Genomic DNA, 17165 nt, shown 5'->3' on the forward strand with positions numbered 1-17165 from the left:
AGGCTAGTCTGAGAAGAGACCCTCAAGGACTCTAACTCGACCTTGCTCCCAGGACCTGTACGGTTGCTCTCGTATTTTCTATTCTGCTAATTCCGACAGCTTCGTGAAGCGTCTGCCACATGTACATTGGCGACGTACGCACTGCAGTCGTGAAAGCAAAAAAAAAAAAACCCCACATTGTCAAAGATATTGGATAAGAGGTTTAGTTCTGGGTCTATACTTGTCTGCATAAAAAGGCTGGTTGCAGGAAAACAAGGCAAGAAAGGCAAATTACAAGGTAGAATTAAGCTATAAAAGGGGGAAAAATATGTACACAATACTGTACAAAACAAACACAAAATGAACAACAAAAGAAAAAAATGAGGTAGTTTACAAGGGGCTTACAGGGGTACAATGGGGTAAGGGAGTATGGCGAGGCTAGGCAACCTGGGTAATAAATGAGATTAAAGAAAAAAGTTGAATAATAAACATAGGCAAGTTTAAGCTAATGATTATTACCTATAAATAGTTCAGTTATGATTGTATAATTAATAAGACCTGAAGATATATTAATGCACTCAATTAATTAAGTTCAGTAAATAACTAGTTAAGAGTAAGTTAAAAATTAAGTCAAAAAGTGTAACAAAGAGACTTAGGATACGTAGCCCGCACCAGGTGACAAGGGGGTTAATTATGTTGACTCAATGAGAGGGATAATAAGGTGAGACAAACCACATTGGGAGAGGAAAGTGTTGAGGTTATCCTCATTAGCAATTGTAAACATTTTACCTCCTGAGATCTTTCTCACTTTAATCACGCCATCTCTAACGAAGCACTGATGAATCACAGCTGGGTTTTGATGACGGATTTGACGCAGGCGGTGGAGGAGTTGCTGTCTGTTCCTAGTCAAGCACTCGTTGATGTAGATTCCCTTCCGTTGGGATGCAGCTGTCCGGACAAGTTAAGATTTCATGGACTTGGAAGTCAGCTTCAGGCGAATTTTCCGCTGGTTTTGTCCTGATGGATTCTTTTTGCCTACTCTGTAGGCAGCAATAATGTCTGTTTTGTTTAGAATGACCTGCAACTTGTGTGCACCGGAGCTACCCCACACGAAGACCTATGTAGACCTGATTACCCTGCTTAAACGTCAGTATGTGGTGAAACCGTCATATCACAGGAGTTTGAGGGATTTCCAGAAGAGGACGAAAAAACAGCGCGAATCCGTATAGGATTGATATGCGGACTTGAAGGCGTTGGCAAACCACTGAAACTTCGGAGCACAGTTGGACGGCCGGGTGCGGGACCAGTTGTTCATGGCAGTAGAAAATTAGATATTTTTCCCCCTAACCTGGTGGCAGAAAACTTGGATCTACAATCGATGACTTCATGGACAGTGCTCGAGAAGATTTTGAACCTGGAAAGGGCTTTTGGAAGTACAAAATCTACTCAAGAAATTAAGGTAGTACAGGACCAGACCAGATGTAAACACTGTGGGTACAATCACATAAGTAGCAAGTGCAAGTTTCGTGCATATATATGCAACTTTTGTAACAAGGAGGGACACTTGCAGAGAGTGTGTAGGGAATATCTGAACAGGAACAGCAAGGCCTGGGAGAGGAGACGACCAGGGAATGCAGGAAGAAGAGGTAGTGGTACTGTGGTCAAGGCAGTAGAGGAAGGTAACCAGTCTGAAGAAGCTGCAGGTGAGGAAAACCGACTATATTCGGTGAAAGAAAAGGTATGTTCAGTGAAGTCACAAGTGGTGAATTTTGTAATTAATGGGAAGTTAGTTCCCTTGGAACTGGACACTGGTGCTGCAGTGTCAACATTGTCTAGAGATTACCTTGCAACTGAATGTAAAACCAGGTAAAAAATCTTTAAGTGCTTAAGATAATGTACCGATTAAGGTCTATGGTAAGGTGTCGGCAAAAGTAGGTTATAATGGAAAAGAAACTGTCCAGGATTTTTATATAGTGGATTCACATAATCCTAGCCTATGTGGTAAGAAACTCATGGAAAAAGTGGGAATTTTCTTGGCGGGCCTAGATGAATTGTCGATAGTTAAAACAATTAAAAGTGCCGAACAAATGTTAGACAAATATTCAGTGGAGGCAGATAAGCCAATTAATAGCATGGTGGCAAAAATTCACGTGAAAAGTGGGGCTTCACCTAAATTTTTCAAGGCAAGAACAGTGCCGTTTCATTACAAGCAATTGGTAGAATCAGCCCTGGAAAAGCATGTGGCAGAAGGCATCTTAGAGCCAATTACACATAGTGAGTGGGCAGCCCCAATTGTACCAGTGTTGAAGGCAGATCGGAAATCCTTGAGAATCTGTGCAGACTTCAAGGAACTGAACAACCGCATACACTGTAAGAAGTACCCTTTACCTAAGATAGATGAGTTGTTGTCAGTGGTCTGCAAGGGAGCAATTTTTTCTAAGATTGACCTGAAAGATGCTTACTTGCAAATTCCTGTAGAGGAGGAGAGCCAGAAATTGTTAGTGATTAATACCCACAAGGGGTTATTTAAGTATAAAAGACTTCCTTTTGGACTCTCCTCGTCTCCAGCAATTTTTCAGAGATTCATGTCCCAGTTGTTAGTTAACATTGAAGGTGTGGCTAGTTTTTTAGATGACATTATTGTATATGGGGAGAATGAGGAGTGCATGATGCTAGATTAGAACAAGTTTTGAATCTTTTGCAAAAGCACAATGTTAAGATTAATAAGGGTAATACAACATTGAAGACCAAGGCCATTGAATATCTGGGGTACCATATTTCAGGTAAGGGCTTTACTCCTTCTCACAAAAATGTAGCTGCTATAATAGATGCCCCAGCCCCAACATCAGTTGGGGAAGTACAGTCTTTTGTTGGGATGGTTACATATTTTTGTAAGTTCGTGAAGAACTTTTCAACAAAATTAGCACCCTTGTAAGGCTAAAGGCATTTAGTGCAGAATAAGAAAAGCTTAAACATCGTGGAGAAAATATTGTGGCTTCTTTGTAATTGGTATTTCATAAGGCCAATATTATTTTTTCAAGGACACATTTAACTTAAAAGGGGGCATTAGATTGTTTACTGAAAGTTGTTCAATGTCAACCCATATTTTTTTGACTAGTTGTATATGAAAAGGGCTGCAATTGTCCCAAGTTTCAGTACTGCTGCGTAAATAGAAAGGGAGATTTTTTCTTCTTCTTCTTCTTCTTCTTCTTCTTCTTCTTCTTCTTCTTCTTCTTCTTCTTCTTCTTCTTCTTCTTCTTCTTCTTCTTCTTCTTCTTCTTCTTCTTCTTCTTCTTCTTCTTCTTCTTCTTCTTCTTCTTCTTCTTCTTCTTCTTCTTCTTCTTCTTCTTCTTCTTCTTCTTCTTCTTCTTCTTCTTCTTCTTCTTCTTCTTCTTCTTCTTCTTCTTCTTCTTCTTCTTCTTCTTCTTCTTCTTCTTCTTCTTCTTCTTCTTCTTCTTCTTCTTCTTCTTCTTCTTCTTCTTCTTCTTCTTCTTCTTCTTCTTCTTCTTCTTCTTCTTCTTCTTCTTCTTCTTCTTCTTCTTCTTCTTCTTCTTCTTCTTCTTCTTCTTCTTCTTCTTCTTCTTCTTCTTCTTCTTCTTCTTCTTCTTCTTCTTCTTCTTCTTCTTCTTCTTCTTCTTCTTCTTCTCAACGACTTTTACACATTTTAAAGTCTAAATATACACACATTTTAAAGTCTAAATATACACACATTTTAAAGTCTAAATATACACACATTTTAAAGTCTAAATATACACACATTTTAAAGTCTAAATATACACACATTTCAAATATAATCATTCTGACACTTTTCTGACACATTAGCATATAATAAAGGAACGGTAGTAAGAGATTTTCCAAAACATCTTTAGTTTTCCTAATACAAATAGTCAAAGTTCCACCAAAAAATTATGCAAATATGTCATATTTATTGTTATTATAAAATCAATAAATGAAGTTAGAGAGAAACTCTTACTACCAAACTTAGAAACTTGCACTCTACATATACGGTGTACGTTTCATGTACTGTATATTGAATAAAAAATGAAAGTGTTATTTCAATGTTTGTTACTTGAAAATAAATAAGAAAATAATAATAATAATCTAAGGTGCTGCCATCTGTGGCTGAGGCATCAACCAGTTTTCTCTAAAATTGGCACCCTTACAGATAGGCTTATGTGCAGTCACGTGTACAAGTTTCATGCAAATCGTTCGACAAAAAAAAACATTGAAAAAAAAAACTATTTTTAACTTAATTTTTTTTCTACTCTAATTATATTTTTTTAATATATGCTATTGTGATAGCAGAGTCGTAGATATGATTTCAGTTGACACTTTTGTTTGATAAACGTTTTTGACCATTTTGGTATAATTTTGACACTTGAATCAAGTATTTTTATTATCCCTTCATATTTATGCTACGATGCTGAAACTTTTACCACATGAAACACTTCATGTACAATAGTCAAGAAAGTCTGATTGAAATCGAATGAGTTTTCATTTATTGCATATTTAGGACAAATTGGGATCTAATGGCCCCTTTTATACATACTTTGAGAGCCTTTCATAGATGTAGTCATGAATATACCAATCCTTCCTGCTCAGGTAGTACCTATTGTGACAATAGTCAGTAGTCAAAATTTGTACGTTCTTAGCTTTTAGATGGTAGTATATTGACTAGTATGGAATTCTTTTTCAAATTAGTGAAGCCAAAACCCACTTGAATATTCCTAGGCCTAGTATAGCGCGCACATGTATTGTTAGGCATCGGATATCGTGAATTAAGCCTAGGGTAGTTAGGATAGGTTAGTTTTGTGTGTCATGTACTGTACTATGTAAGTGTTCTATGGTCCTCATCATTGCTATAAGTACTACCAAAACAGGATGGGCTTGAACAGTGCTGGAAATTGCTCACAAGACTAGTAAGACACTGTTGATAATTAAGAATTTTTCTTGTTGCTTATGGTAATTCCTCCAAACTTAAATATTTCAATTGCCTCTTGTGCTAAATAATATGCCAAATGCAAAATTTAACAAGTTGTCTTCAGATGCAAAGCATTCATGGCATCGCACAATTTTTCAAGAGCATCTTCATAAGCTACATTTTCAACATGTAAAGCAGCATTGTGAGCTTTCCATAATTTATGGTAAAAAAAAATTACTTCCCCCTCATTTCTACAGTCCAAATGCCTTTTAGTGCCCTAATATCCACCAGACAAGGGTTAAGTAAAAAAGTCTGATCAACACATGTTCTACAACCATACAAACTCAAGGAGGGTATGTGAGCAACCTGTTCTTAGAAATGTCGCTTTTGGCCGTTTGTCCATGTTGCCGAAAGTGGACATAATTTGAAAAAAAAATAACAGTAGTAATTTATGGGTCCTCTGGTAGGTTAGGTGGGCAGGAAATAGTTTCAAATTTGTATGAAAAATGTTAATTGAAAGTTTCCTCTCCTAACCTTTCTGAGTAAGCCGGACGACTCACAGAAAACGGGACAGTACGTCACTTTTGTGAGTATTTTGTTTCAAATTACGTCCACTTTTGGCCATAGCGCATACGAGCAAAAAGTGACATTATTTTTAAGAGGACAAGTTGGTGAGAGCGTCTAGTCTCGTGGTTCTCTCCTTGTTGTGCCCCTCCTGCTGGTCGGTTGCTTCACTTCTGCTCCTCTGCCATTTTCCCTCAACTTGGCAGTGTTGTAGGGGGTACTGAAGTCACTACAGTACTCACCACCCACGACCCCCCCTCAAGACGAGATACCAGAGCGTCCAGGAATAGGGCAGGTCGGTGCACTGTGCGTCCTGTGCGACCCTCCATGTTGACGTCACCATCGCTGTTGTTCATACATTCATCTACAGGCGCTGGAAGGCTCCGCTCTGGAGATGGTACCGGTAGATGAAAGAAATCGGTAGGTACATCTTCAGGAAGGTCTGCTACTGGTGGGGATTCGGCTTGTTGGTATGGGTACCAAACTTCCACACGAGAAACAGCTGGGATCACCACTGCTGGTGTGGCGTCAATGTGCTGCTTTCACCCGATCAATCGTGACAACCACTTCAGCACCCCGACGGTCGATGGTTGTGGTTTTCGGAGTCCTCGACATCACCCGGAAAGGTCTCTCATATGGCTGCTGTCACAATTGTCAACCCTCGGAAACACGTGGCTAATAGAGCGATTTGGGGTATGTAGGTAGGGCGTGTAGATGGGTGATGGGGGGCATAGGACAAATCTGCAACATCGCCCTCCAAAGTCGCTCCACAAAGGCAGACTTGTCCATCGGCTCATGGTATGGTGTTGGAGTGATCAGATCGACAGGAAGTGGGAAATTGGAACCATATACAGTACAAGGTCAGCCGCTGAGAACCCACTGTCCTCTAGTTGCTGAATGGATGCCAGAGTACCAAAGGAAGGTTGTTGATACATGATGTCGGGTTTGGTTTTGTCCTTAGAGCCACCTTCAGTTGGCGATGAAACTGTTCAACCATCCCGTTAGCCTGAGGATGGTAGGCTGGAGTTTGGTTGTGTGATACCAAGAACCCTTCAAGCGTGATTAAAATTGTCGACCCGGGTCCGTGACAGTCGTTGCAGGGGCTCCAAAATGGGAGACCCACCCATGAAGGAAAGCCCGAACTACTAACTGCTGTCATTTCCACCATGGGAACTGCCTCAGGCCATCTGGAAAAGTGGTAAGGTACAAGCATCCCCTGGAATGAGGAAATGGACCAACATTATCCACATGCACTACTTTAAATCTGGCCGATGGTAATGGAAAGTTCTGAAGAGGCGTCTGTGTGTTAATGTATTTTTGATTGCCAACGCTGGAGGCAGTTCCAACCCCAACTTTGATCATTAGTATTAATGCCTGGCCATACCGTCAGTTTTCTCAGGAAGGTGTAGTGTAGTTCGGATGCCTTGGTGAACCAAGGAATGGAGAGCCGTGAAGATCCTCTGCCGATAAGTATTTGGCATATACAGTATATAGCTGTAGGATGCCAATGAGAAATGTCACACGTGATTAGTATCCTCGGAATTAGGCATAGGTACATAGACGAGCAGAAGTGCTGAGGAAGGGGTGCACAATTGTAGGAGTTCCAGGTCCTGTTGCTGGGCTCTAGCAATTTCTGCGTAGTTGTGGGTCGTCTCCAAAGTGCACACAAGCCAGGTCGAGAGGGGGCATCGGCAACAACATTCTCAGTCCCCTTCACATGCCTGATGTTAGTCGTGAGCGGGGATATATAGCTCAAATTTTGAGTAACTTGCAGCGAGTGCCGGCCCCACTTGCAGTGGGAGCAGGTCGGCCGAGCAGACAGCACACTGGACTTGTGATCCTGTGGTCCCAGGTTCGATCCCGGGCGCCGGTGAGAAACAACGGTCAGTTTCTTTCACCCTATGTCCTGTAACCTAGCAGTAAAATAGGTACCTGGGTGTTAGTCAGCTGTCACGGGCTGCTTCCTGGGGGTGGAGGCCTGGTCAAGGACTGGGCCGCGGGGACACTAAAAAGCCCCGAAATCATCTCAAGATAACCTCAAGATTGTATGAATTGTTGAAAAAAGGGGCTAGATTTAAGTGGGCAGCAAGAGAGGAAAATGCATTCAGGAATATTAAGCAGGAATTGATCAATTCTCCAGTGCTCACTAATTTTACAGGTAGACTCCCGTTAAAACTGGAGGTAGATGCTTCCCCAGTAGGAGTGGGTTGAGTATTATTACAGGAAGTAGATGGTCAGGATAAAGTAGTATATTTTGCTAGCAAGAAATTATCTCCTGCAGAACAGAATTATTCTCAGTTAGATAAAGAAGCCTTAGCTTTGGTATATGCTGTAAAAAAACTGAGGTATTTTCTGCTGGGGAGGAAATTTCTTGCTAGAACAGATCATAAACCCCTGCCAGGATTGTTTGGCAGAGGTAAGCAGATTCCAGTTAATGCCAATGGTAGAATTCAAAGATGGGCATTACTACTCTCTCAGTTTGAGTATGATTTAGAGTTTAAGCCAGGCAAGGATAATGTAGTAACTGATGCATTAAGTAGATTGCCTGTGACAGAAGAATAAAATTCCAGTATTCCAGTGGAGTATGTTAACCTGGTGGAATCTATGTCTTTTGAGGATATTTCATTCCAGACTATTAGGAAGGCAACTGGTAGAGATCCTAAATTAAGTCTGTTGTTGAAAAAGTCAAATATGGTTGGAATGATAATTTGTTATTGTCAGAGTATGCTGCAGTGAAGGCTGACCTTAGTATTCACCAGGATGTACTCTTGTATAGGAATAGAGTGGTGGTGCCTGGGGAACTGAGATGTAAGATTTTCGAACAGCTGCATGTGGGCCATAATGGCATAAATGCTATGAAAGCAGAAGCTAGAAGTTGGGTTTGGTGGCCAAAAATAGACCAGGATATTGCTGAGGTAACAAAAAATTGTCATATTTGCTTTAAGAATTATCAGAAACCCCAGGCCCCAGTACTTTCTTGGCCATGCACTGGAAAACCCTGGTCTAGACTTCATGTAGATTATGCGGGACCTATGGATAATAAATATTACCTAGTGGTGGTGGATTCATACACCAAATTTCTGGATGTTCATGTGTGTAATTCCACCACATCATCTGTAACTTGTGAATTACTAAGGAAATCATTTTGTAATTTTGGATTGCCAGATATGGTTGTCTCAGACAATGCTCCTTATTTTGATTCTGTGGAAATGGAAGATTTTTTTCGAAAAAATGGTATTAAACATGTAACACCTGCCCCCTATAATCCTTCTTCAAATGGTCTAGCAGAGAGAGCAGTGAGATCCTTGAAAGAAGGGTTAAAGCGGTTTACGGAAGGTACTATTAATACAACACTTTGTAGATTTTTATATAATCAAAGGAAAACTGTTCATTCTACTACTGGTAAATCTCCTTCTGAATTACTGTTTAATAGACACTTTAAAGTGCACATGGAAGCAGTAAAGACAGATCCCAATAATGAGAACTCGGTAACTAGCTTGGCCAGTCAGTTGGCTCAGGGAGAGGAATTGTTGTTTAATGAGGGGGATGCAGTATATGCAAGGAATTTTGGAAGTGGAAAGCCCTGGGTGGAAGGGAAAATTAGGGAAGTCCTGGGCCGCAGGAACTTCACTGTACAAGTGCAGAGTTTTGGGAACATTAATTGGAAAAGACATGCCGATCAGCTCATGCCAAGGTTCACAGGGAATTTTGAAGACCCTTCAGGTGGGGGGGGGGACAACTAGTGATATCCATCCTTATAATGAAGGGATAGCAGCACCTGCAGGAGGCCGGGAGGCAGAGCCAGGGGCAGTAGAGGGTAATGGGGATACAGTTAACCCTATGGACTCTACAAGGAGTAATTCAGAAGAATGTTTCCCAGAAGTCTCCGTGGTGTAGTGGTAAGACACTCGCCTGGCGTTCCGCGAGCGCTATGTCATGGGTTCGTATCCTGGCCGGGGAGGATTTACTGGCCGCAATTCCTTAATTGTAGCCTCTGTTTAACGCAACAGTAAAATGTGTACTTGGATGAAAAAACGATTCTTCGCGGCAGGGGATCGTATTCCAGGGACCTGCCCGAAACGCTACGCGTACTAGTGGCTGTACAAGAATGTAACAACTCTTGTATATATCTCAAAAAAAAAAAAAAAAAAAAAAAGTAACAGATCAGGACTCCCAGTTGAGACACTCAGGGAGAGTCATACGACCGCCTGATAGACTTAACCTGTAGGGATAGAGTTTATTTAAAAGGGGAGGAATGTTGGGATTAAGGTATTGTAGGATTAAGTACTAAAGACATTTGAGCACATGCTTTTTTGTTTATAACACTGTAAATAGTAAGTAGTAAAGCAAAGTAAAGTAAAGTAAATTTTATTCAGGAAAGTACATACATAGTTGATTTACAAACATAATGTTGGATTTATGAATAGAGGTAGTACATACAATACCTAAAGTCACTAGTACGCATAGCGTTTCGGGCAAGGTGAGGTGGGGAAACACTTAGACTAAAACTTAATAATAGTAATTGAACTTAAAGTATAAATTGCGTTAAAAACAAATAAAAGATAAAAAAAGGGGGAACATGGTAGAAAATAGCCAATATACAAGTTGGTTAACAAACAGCATTGTTTAAAAATAGTAAGACATGGGTTGACATTTTGGGGGTAAGGTAGGTTACATGGAGTTAATCAGGTAGTACTTAGTTTTACTCTTAAACTGGTTGAGAGAGGTACAGTCTTTAACATGGTTGGGAAGGTCATTCCACATTCTGGGTGTCGGAAAATCCGACACCATTTAATAATCATACAGATAATAGCTGTGTTGTATAAACAAGTCACCCATAGAAAACGTAACTTGTAGTGGAATTACCGTCTATAGAAAACGGGATATCATCACCACATACTATTATAATTCACCAGCTATTCTGCTGGGAATTGTTCTTAGATACATTAGTCTTTGGACTTTACCATCATAAAACATCTTATATAAATTAACTTAATTATCAATATTAAAGTAGAGTAAATGTGACCCTTCTATCACTTTCTGACATGTGGACAATGTAAGCCAGACGTCAGAGTGAGGAAGGAGGGGCAGCCATTGTTGTGTCACATCCGAGACGCGTGGAGCAAATTCGGCTCCTATCATATCTGGACAATGTCGGCCAGGCGTCAATAGTATAGAGTGTTAGATGCAGCCATTGTTTTATACTAGACCAGAGGCTCACGGGAGCAAATGCGGCTCCTGTTAATTTTACTTGGACGAAGTGGTATGGAAACCAAAAGTGTACCATTATCAACACGCTGTCTACAAATCAAGTTAAGTGTTCTTTCCGAAACCCATGTATCTTTCATTTATGGCCATTAATGTCATTATATAGGGTGACCCGGTTAGAGCACGTGGAAGCCTCAAACTAAAGGTAATTAAGCCAGGTCTTTAAGGTTCCATGTATAGTGTTTTCTCTGATATAGCTTGTCATATATAGAACCTGGCTTCACAGCTAGCGCCCTTTTGACAGGTCAAGACGAGGAAGACTTTGTGCACCAGTTACTGGGTGATGGAAGCTACCTCAAAGAGGATAATTTGGTGTCTACACCCTAGTTATACCTGGTGGACTAACCTGCTGTACTATAAGATAAGGAACCTTTTCAATGTATGTAGTTAATACTGTAGTTTGATTGGCTGCATATATATTAATTTAATAAACCCCCCTAATGTGTAGAGGATCGATTTGTGAGATTATGAGATTATTGCAGAAATACAGTCCACTTATCATTATACAAATTGCTATCGAAGTATATAAATTAACGTAAATATAAATTCTATATATATTCATATAAATTAAATAAATATAAATCTCACAGGTCGGTTCCCACATTATTTGGTCCTTCGAAACCGAATTATTTGGACCTTCAGAACCGGAATATTTGGTCCTATAAACCCACATTTGGTCATCTTAGTACCGGATGAACCAGTTAACCAGTGGATTCATTAAATATACTAGTGCAGTGTTATTTAAACAAAGCCAGCAGTCAATGACGGCGGCGTAGCCTCGAGGGAGCTCAGGAGCCTCCCTCAGCCCAGTTCAGCTTCGTCAGCGGTTTCATGCACACCCACAGATATTTGGTGGCGTGTTATTTCGTGAAATGACAGCGCTAATATAGAAGCCAGCCAAATTAGTGGCTGTGTCCTCGCAAGATTGTTCACGGATTTCGTGGTGTTACATTTCGCGAGAGATTATCCACGAATTTTGTGGACTTTATTTCGCGAGGTCACTAATAATATTTAATACTTCTAGATAATATTAGAAGTTTCATAGAGGCTAATTAAGAGGCTATTATCAATAATTGTGTATATTATTTCTCCAAAATAGAGAATTATTTAATATATTGCACTAGTGATCACAGTATAATATTTACTAATTGCCAACCCACAACAGGGTAGGATAAAACCATTAACTAGTTGAACTATTATTGCTCATCTTAGTCCCATTATTACCATAGTCAGTTGTACTATATTGATTAACCTAACACCATTAATGAATGGTCCAGACCCTATTTTGGGTGTAATTTTTATCAACTCGAGTTGAGTTGTATATATAATAATTTACTTATGATCATTACACCTTTGAGTGATTAATTAGTGTCTCTACCATCCTAGGGTGATATAGAAGAGCTAACCTAAAGGTACTTCCAGTGACACTGGTTTATCACTCAAATCATTAGTGTGTATGATTGTATATATATATAATGTGTATTAATTTTAAGTGCTAACCTCTAGTAGAGGTAGGATTATTGCCTAGTGAGTGCAGAATTTAACCCTAGGCTACCATTAGTACTTGCTCACAATTTATGAGCCAGTGGTGCTCAATTAACAAGTCACCATGACTAATCCACAGAAAGCAAAGCGTGCTTTAATAGCAAGCAAACGCCAACTAACAAGGGATCTCAACCAATATGAACAGTTGTTATATGAGCCTGTAATTAATTATCATCGGTTGAAAATACCACTGTTACAGATTCAAACCCAATTGCATATATTGAAAGCAAATAGGAAATCTTACCAAAATCAAGTCCACGATGACGTAGTAGTTGAAGATGTGGAACCATTCCTGTCTGACCTAGCACAATATGAAGAAGAAACTCAAGCCAGGTTGGAACATTTACACAGGATAATTGAATCAGAACAAATAGCAAGTACATCAAATAAAGTAGATAATGTTATGGATGATCTGGATCTTTTTGAGAATAAATGTAAAGCCAGATTAGATCTTTTAATCAACAAGGATAAAGCTTCACCCACTACAGCTTCACCCAATAATATACCACCAGAAATTAAGCAGTTTTCAGACAATTTATCCACAGTCTCTGTGGTTTCTGAAAACCCAATACCTGAAGCTACTAAGTTAACATGCCTCCAAACTAGAGGTGAAGCTGAACCAGTAGTAGAAAATGTAAATGAAAATAGCGACAGCACTAATTTCCCAGTCCAGCCTCCTAGGAATAATGCTGGCAATGAGAAAACTGTCATACATTTAGTACTACAATTGCTGGATTTACCTCAACCTGATCAGACTGCTGACTCATTACAATCCTTCAGCATGGAGTTTGAGTCACTACTAAGAACATTCAGACTTAAGGTTGATATAACTACTAGTGAATGGATGACCAAAGTAGTCCTTCAGCGAAAATTGTCCAGCGATATACTAGATGAATTGTATGCACATCAACATAACACCATCCTGACAGTACAGGACATCACTGAAGGTTTACATTCCATCATAAACAAACGACGAGCAAATGAGGAAGTTAAAGCCTCTTGCAAGCCTTCAGAAATAGGAAATAATAGTCAATTAAAGGGTAAAACAACCACCCCAAATAAACATCAACCAATTACTCTAACATCAAGTTGCAGAAAATCTGACAATGCAGCAGCATCCTCCAAGCCTACTGTTACTAGTTCACCCAAACCGGTAACTTCCAAACGTGCAGTAGGCTGGGGGACATGTATGTTCTGCAAAAAGAAACATTCAACATACTGTTGTGCTAATTATCCAACCAGAGACATTCGTATTGAGCGACTCCAGGAATTAGGGAGATGTGCAAGGTGTCTCAAGTCACACAACATAGACTATTGTGATACCCAATTCAACACCTGCAACAGGTGTAGAAGGGGTAGACACCATGCAGCACTGTGCAAATATACGAAATTAACGTATTCAAGACCCAAGGTGGAAGATAGCATTCCCACCACAGTACAGTACTGCAAGGTGCAACAAACAAAGAGTGTCCAATCGGCAAGGTCTAAAGGTAATACGACTTTGCCTACTGCCCAAATTACCATCCTGAATAAGAGGGCCAAGGTCCATACCCGAGGGTTGTTTGACCAAGGATCCCAGAGAACATACATCACTAAAAAGCTGGCAGATGAATTACAATTAAGGCCTGTAGCCCAGACGTCATTCAACATCTCAGGGTTTGTAACAGATGCAGGACCTCAAGTCTACCAGGTGGTACAACCATCAGTACGTTTAGGCAGGTATGTCTGTCGAGTGCAAGCCATTGTGGTGGACAAAATACCAGTAGACCTACAAGTTCAAGGTCTGAGAGCAACAGCCAAATTCCTGAGAAATAGAGGAATAAAATTGGCAGATAATATTAAGTCTGATCACCTCACCGACTTCGGTCTCCTTGTAGGGACAGACTATTGTCATCGATTCATCGGTAGCCCTACTAAATATCAGGGTATAACCATGTTAAACTCTGCAGGAGGTAAATTACTCTCAGGCCCAGTATCAAGCCTGAGGAGACCTATGCCTGCAGATAAACAATACCAATAGAAATCTAAATTTGTCAGCTGATTATATTTCTCCAGTAGCATTATACTAAGGAGATTACAGCTGACTATACCAACAGAGGTTGATGTTAGTATCATCATTTAAAGCTGAAGAAGAGTTCATGAGGCCTCAGTGGCAAATCAGTGAACAGTAGCCTAAAACAGCTACAAGTCACTGCGACCAATGTCACTGATCCCACTGCAGTCTCAGAACCATACTTTACTTTAATGATGAGCTATTCAATCTTCTGAATCAATTAACTAAATTAAACCCCAATAAATCTGATGACTGATTTGATACATTTATTATTTAATCAAGATGTATTCCATGGGCCTCAGTGTTTATATATCAGTGACCAGTTACCTGAAGAAACTTCAAGTTATATCTAATGTCACTGATCTCACTGCAGTCCCTGAATCATACTTGACTGTAATACTTGATCACATCCAGTCTTCTGGGTTAAATAATATGTATAAGGCTTGAATATTAGCCTTTCAAGAGTTGACAGGGAAATGAAATCGCATTAGACTTCTAACCCCTACAACTCTAGTACGGGACATCCGTCCTGTACGAACAGACACACAAATGTGTGATTACTAACTACTAACATCAAATTAATCAAATAATTCGAAGGAGGAGTATCGGTGTTCGTCTGTTCTAAAGAGGACTTTGACCCGTGAGCAGCCCCTGGGGAATTATGTCGGAAAATCCGACACCATTTAATAATCATACAGATAATAGCTGTGTTGTATAAACAAGTCACCCATAGAAAACGTAACTTGTAGTGGAATTACCGTCTATAGAAAACGGATATCATCACCACATACTATTATAATTCACCAGCTATTCTGCTGGGAATTGTTCTTAAATACATTAGTCTTTGGACTTTACCATCATAAAACATCTTATATAAATTAACTTAATTATCAATATTAAAGTAGAGTAAATGTGACCCTTCTATCACTTTCTGACATGTGGACAATGTAAGCCAGACGTCAGAGTGAGGAAGGAGGGGCAGCCATTGTTGTGTCACATCCGAGACGCGTGGAGCAAATTCGGCTCCTATCATATCTGGACAATGTCGGCCAGGCGTCAATAGTATGGAGTGTTAGATGCAGCCATTGTTTTATACTAGACCAGAGGCTCACGGGAGCAAATGCGGCTCCTGTTAATTTTACTTGGACGAAGTGTTATGGAAACCAAAAGTGTACCATTATCAACACGCTGTCTACAAATCAAGTTAAGTGTTCTTTCCGAAACCCATGTATCTTTCATTTATGGCCATTAATGTCATTATATAGGGTGACCCGGTTAGAGCACGTGGAAGCCTCAAACTAAAGGTAATTAAGCCAGGTCTTTAAGGTTCCATGTATAGTGTTTTCTCTGATATAGCTTGTCATATATAGAACCTGGCTTCACAGCTAGCGCCCTTTTGACAGGTCAAGACGAGGAAGACTTTGTGCACCAGTTACTGGGTGATGGAAGCTACCTCAAAGAGGATAATTTGGTGTCTACACCCTAGTTATACCTGGTGGACTAACCTGCTGTACTATAAGATAAGGAACCTTTTCAATGTATGTAGTTAATACTGTAGTTTGATTGGCTGCATATATATTAATTTAATAAACCCCCCTAATGTGTAGAGGATCGATTTGTGAGATTATGAGATTATTGCAGAAATACAGTCCACTTATCATTATACAAATTGCTATCGAAGTATATAAATTAACGTAAATATAAATTCTATATATATTCATATAAATTAAATAAATATAAATCTCACAGGTCGGTTCCCACACTGGGTCTCTTGATTTGTAAAGCATTTCTAGTTTGACTAAGTCGTACTCTTGGAATATCAAATAGGTATTTGTTTCTGGTGTGGTGCTCATGGGCTCTGTTACAACCTTCTAGGAAGCTTTTGAAGAAGTAATGTAACGTATACCTGTGACGTCATTGTTGTGGTTGTTGAGAATGAACCATGAGTGGAAGAAAATTGTTTCTCTTACGGTCTAAACGTAACACTTTCAATCTGAAAGAACTCAGAAGTGCTACAAAGGAAACTAAAAATACAGCTCCAGGTGATGACAAAATCACTTACAACATGCTAGCCAAGCTAGGAGAAAAGGGTGAAGAAGCCTTCTTGATTCTCATCAACAGAGTATGGGTGACAAGAACCCGACCACTCTCTTGGAACAGTGCAATTATTCTTCCCATTCCAAAACCTAAAGACCCAGGAAATCCAAGACCCATCTCATTAACAAGCTGCCTGGCCAAACCTGCAGAAAGAATGGCCCTTAATCAATGTGAATGGAAAACCAATCCACTACACCAAAATATGTTTGCTTACAGGAAAGGTGTTGGAACCACAGAATACCTTACCTCCCTCCTGGATCAAATCAATAACAAACCTGGAATTCTTATTTTTCTGGACCTAGAATAAGCCTTCGAGCTAGCCAGTGCTCCAGCTACACTGTGCTGCCTTGTGGATAAGGAAATCAAAGGACACGCTCTTGCCTTTGCCAAAGGAAGCCTGCTTAACCGAGAAGCTAAAGTCAAATTCCAAGGAAAAACATCGACCTCAAAGAGGCTGGAAAATGGAACTCCGCAGGGAGGAATACTAAGCCCCTTCCTCTTCAACTGTCTCATGGAACAATTCATGAAGCTCAAGCTACCAAAAGTCAAATTGGTTAACTATGCAGACGACTTTGTGGTCATCATCAGTGGCAAAGGTGCAAGGAACCATGCACAAAAATGCCTAGACATCACCAACTGGGAAGCGGAACGCATAGCAGTGAAAATAAACAGCAATAAAACCAAAACAATGGCCGTTAAAATGAGAACTCAAGACATCAGACTGGCAATACAAGGACA

Source organism: Procambarus clarkii, chromosome 38 (assembly GCF_040958095.1).
Source record: "Procambarus clarkii isolate CNS0578487 chromosome 38, FALCON_Pclarkii_2.0, whole genome shotgun sequence".
Lineage (NCBI taxonomy): Eukaryota > Metazoa > Arthropoda > Malacostraca > Decapoda > Cambaridae > Procambarus > Procambarus clarkii.